The sequence below is a fragment of the Octodon degus genome, unplaced genomic scaffold (genome assembly GCF_000260255.1).
Source record: "Octodon degus isolate 3935 unplaced genomic scaffold, OctDeg1.0 scaffold00014, whole genome shotgun sequence".
Taxonomy (NCBI): Eukaryota; Metazoa; Chordata; class Mammalia; order Rodentia; family Octodontidae; genus Octodon; species Octodon degus.
In genome coordinates this window covers 1589544-1594223 of record NW_004524590.1, presented here as the reverse complement: position 1 = coordinate 1594223, position 4680 = coordinate 1589544, and the positions used below count along the sequence as shown (strand labels likewise).

The 4680-nt window shown below is 48.6% G+C and overlaps 1 pseudogene; it reads right to left on the bottom strand.

The window, feature by feature from the left end:
* Positions 1-1067: 1067 nt before the first annotated feature.
* Positions 1068-1930, bottom strand: LOC101572732 (annotated as a pseudogene).
* Between the last annotated feature and the right edge of the window lie 2750 nt (positions 1931-4680).

The window sequence follows — 4680 nt, the reverse complement described above, 5'->3', positions numbered from 1 at the left end:
AATGCAAGCCTGGGAGTTTAGCTGGGAATGGTAGAGCATGTGCTCAATGTGCTTAAAAATTGATTAATAAACTAATTATTTTAAAATAAAAAGTGGGGCTGGGGAGATGGCTTGGTGGCATGCCACAAGCTTACCAGAGTTCAGTCCCCAGTACCACATGCTCTGCAGGCTAAATGACTATAATTCAGCTAGAAGAGGACCCTAGAGTTCTAGTGATTTATAGGACTTGAGGTCTGACCTTAGAGAGAGCTCATGGAGAGCATTTTTGATGGTGTAGGTAAGGATTACCGGCAGGGTGTTAGGCAGAATCTGGATGATGGAATTATTATTACTTGCTAGTATTTTAAATATGAGTGTTTTCAAAGAGGTGGAATGTCCCAGATGCTCTGTTGTCACAGCTAGTTATCCCTGCGGTCACCTTCTGCAGTCCCTTCTACATCACAGAGGAGGAACCTGGAATTATTTTTTTTTTCTCCTGTTTACAGCTGGGATTACAGGCACGCCACCACACCCAGTCTCAATTGCCAGCTCAGCGGGCCTGGGTGGGGGGGGAGTGCAGCACAGCAGGCCCAGGGATCGAACCCCCAGCCCCTGAGCCTGCTTACAGGCCCTTTAATCTGCTGAGTTATTTGGCCAGCAGGAACCTAGAATTATATGAATCCTTTTCTCCATGCTGTTTAAGATTAGACTCTGTTTCAAAATCTTTTTTTGCTGTTAGGAGCATTTTATTCTTAGTCATCATATCAGAAATCATCTCTTCCTGGTAAATTTTAAATCTCAAGGTAGGATTAGGACACTTCCCCTGGGTCCCTGGCTGTCTTCTCCAGGATAGGCGCGCCCCAGGGGTCTGCTACCTCCCTGGATCATGGGCCTAGCTCTTCCAGCATAGTCATCAAAAAGCGCTTGAGGGGCGTGAGCTGTTGGTTTAGACACAGCTTTGCTGAGTGGAAAGCGGGCACAAGCCTCTTAGTGCTTGCTGGATGGTAGCTTCCGCAGCACTTCCCCACACCCAAGGCGCAACTCTGCAGTCCGTCGTCGCTGAAGGTTCCTAGCCCAGCCCCAGGTCCTTAAATGCCGTCCTCATCACAGAGGTCAAGGTGCACGTCGTCGAAAGCCTCTCTGTTGCAGTTTCCATCCGGAGTGAAGGCGTGTTTGTGAAAGGTTCCACCTACGCAGATGGCAACTACGGAGCTGACGTTCTTGGAAGTATTTCGGCCAAAGGCGCAGAGGCACGCCACTCAGCAGGCGCGGTGAGGCTCGCCGCGCTCCACCGAGAGTCCACGCCCTGCGCAGGCAAAGGCCGCACCGTGCCCACTCGGGCCAGCCCGAGCGGCGGCTGAGGCGGGCGGCCTTGCGAGCGAGCGAAGACGCGCGCAGCGCCCTTCTCGCTGGAAGCGCACAGGGAGGAGGAGTCACGGCTGACGTTAGGGCGGTGGAGAGCGGCAGGGCGGGCCTCCACGCAGCGCTGCGAGTTTCTCCTTGCACTGGGTGTCAAAAAGGCGCAGAAGGGCTCCTTTTTGGGAAGCTGAAGCCACACGGTGCCTGGCTGGTTCAGGGACACGCGGGCCACCTCACTCTGATGCGCACTGATGGTGAATGGGGCAGATGGGGTGCCAGGCCTTGCGCTCGCCAGGCCCGCGCGTTGCAGACTGCCGCGCTTGCGTCCTGGAAACGCAAGAAGCTGCTTCTCCAGACTGGGACAGAGATCACAGAGCCCCTTGGGCTGTCCCTGGTGTCAAATCCAAAGAGCTTTCGGGGGCACAGCAAAAGCAGCTTTGGTCTTGGTTGAAACGCAGGCTGGTGACCCCCGAAGTGGCTGCTGAGTCACGGTTCAGGATTTCTTCCCTTCTGGGCCTCGGAACTCACTTCTGGTGTTACCCACCATCAGGTCCCACTTCCCGGAGAGGAAGTCTGTGCCCGGAAGTGACATCCTGGACAAAAAAATTGGGTCGCAGTCCTGCTCGCCAGTTCATGGGTGTTAGAAACATCCCGCTCAACAGCAGGGTTTTCCTAGAAGGGCTCGGGATCCGAGTGAGGTCGGCGGAAGGTCGAAGGCTCTCCCAGGGCGAGACTGAGCCAAGTGGACCAGAGCGTAAGAGAGGCTTTTCCCCTTAGTACGGGGAATAAGGCAGAGTCCTCAATTCGTTAACCCACAGATGGGTAGAGGCGCTAATCGTCCAGGCTAACGAGACTTGCTCCTCCGATTGGACTAGGGGGGCTACCTGCTGGTGCTCTGAAGGAGTTGTTTCAAAATCTTTATTTTAAAAAAGTTTAGATATTTGTGAAGACATTATAGAAAATTCATATGTATGTTTTGCTCAGCATCCCCAAAGATTAAAAGCTTTTATCATTACTAAACTCAGGAAAATAGTAATGATGCAGTACTGTTAATTTCATCGTGGTCCTTAACAGTTGGCCAGTTCTTCGCTGATGTCCTTTTAATGTTCCAGAGCCCAATCCAGAAGCCCACGTTTAGTTTTTGCGCATTCTTGATCTCCTCCAACTTGTGTCTTCGGATTCTACTTTATTTTCCTGTCTCTTGTGATCTTGACTTTTGATTAGTAATGGTCAAGAATCTCAGTGAGGGGGCCAGCCAAATAGCTCAGTGGATTAAAGCGCCTGCTTAGGCAGACTCAGGGACAGGGAGTTCGATCCCCATGCCATACCAGCCCTGCCTCCAGGGCGCGCTGAGAAGGTGATTGAGACTGGGTATGGCGGCCTGCATCTATAATCCCAGCACCTGGAAGGCTGTAAACAAGTGGATCACTACGAGTCCAATCTACGCAGTGAGACCCTGAACACCCTGTATACTCTGTCCTAAAATACAAAAAAATTAAGAAATTAAAAAATAATAAAATAAATAAAAGAATTTTAGCAAATGGCTCTCTGGTTTTGTCTGATGACTCCTCAAGATTAGATTGAAGGGTCAGCCAAATAGCTCAGCAGATTAAAGCGCCTGCAAGCAAGTGCAGAGGCCAGAGGTTGGATCCCTGGGCCTGCGGTGCTGGCCCGGCCCCCTGGGGCATGCTGAGATGGCAATTGAGACTGGGGGTGGTGGTGTGCACCTGTAATCCTAGGTCTTGGGAAGCTGTAAACAGGCAGGTCACTAAGAGTCCAATCTAGTAGTGAGACCCTGAATACCCTTGTAGACCCTTCCCTAAAATATCAAAAAAAAAAAAAAAAAAAGAAGATTAGATTGAAGTTTGCATAGTATTTTGTCCTCTGTCCTTTTGTCCTCATATAAAGAGATAAATCTCATTATTTGATTAAATGTTGTGTTTGTTTGACATCTTCATATAAACTATAAAATATTCAAAAGAACCAACTTGTATAGAGAAGAAGATTGCTTTGGCTTACAGCTATGAGACTCCCGTCAGTTGGCATGAATGCTCTCGGTCCTCTGGGGAGACAGCACATGATGGCGGGGAGTGTGTGCAAAGCAAACTGCTATCTGGGACAGGCCCTCCCTGAGACCAACTTCAACAGAGACATCACGAGAAGAGCTCATACGAGCATAATTCTTTTCCTAAGTCTTGCATAAGCATTTGTGGGAGATTGGTATCTTACAAGGGAGGTTAGATGTTAAGTTCTATACTAAACTCCCACCATATTTCCTATATAACACATGATACCAGATTTGAATAATTTTAAGAGGTTGCGGTAGTGATGTAGTTCAGTGGTAGTGTGCATGCGCAGCATGGACAAGGCTCTGGGTTAGGTCCCCAGCACGCAGGCACGCATGCACACGCATGCACTGATGCACACATGAGTGCGGCCAAGGTCCCTTTATTCGTGATGAAACTGTAGAAGTCCTGTGGTTGTACATACAGTGTATGTGAGAAGCCAGCACATGGCTGAGGCTGGGTGAGAACTAATGTGGCTGCAGATTATCATAGGCTCAGAGAGCGAGGAGAGCGAGGTAGAAAGCCACTGACTTCTGTGGTCCAGTGACTTCTGTGGGGACACATTCTCACAGCTTTAAATCCCTCCTTTGAGAAAACCATCACAGAGATGGTATGCTTAGAGGCAGCATTTGACAACTTCCCATGCTACCATGGAGTTGAAAGTTATTGGCATGAGCCAGGCATGGTGGTGCACACCTGTAAGTCCAGCATGTTGGGAGGCTGAGGCAGAGGATCGCAAGCTCCTGCTCCACCTGGGCAACTCAGCAAGTTAGTGAGACCCTGCCTCGAAATAAAATAAGGCCAGGCATGGTGGCTCATGCCTGTAATCCCAGCATGAGGGAAACTGAGGCAAGAGGATTGCTATAAATCAAAGCTAGCCCGAGCTATATAGTTAGGACAGCCTGTTTCAAACAGACAAACAAGCAAAAATGCAGGGTTGGGATGCAATTCAGTATAAAGGCCCTGAGTTCAACCCTGATCTTGCCATCAAAAGTAATTAATGATATCTAATGTTAATGAAACAACATTAAAAATGCCCTAAACCATGTCTACTGCCTTTTATTAGGCAGTTGTAGGAAAACCCTGGTCTGATGCATGCAGATATAGATGCTGAAAGCAAAATTTTAATAGATTCTCATTCCATTGAAGTACAATAAAATGTACCAAAATCTTAAGGCTAGAGGAGAGAAGACAATAAAAGTCACAGAAACTGAGTTAAGCTAAATAACATTACTGGGAATGGCAAAAGACAAGGATTCAATTGGCAAGTTAATCT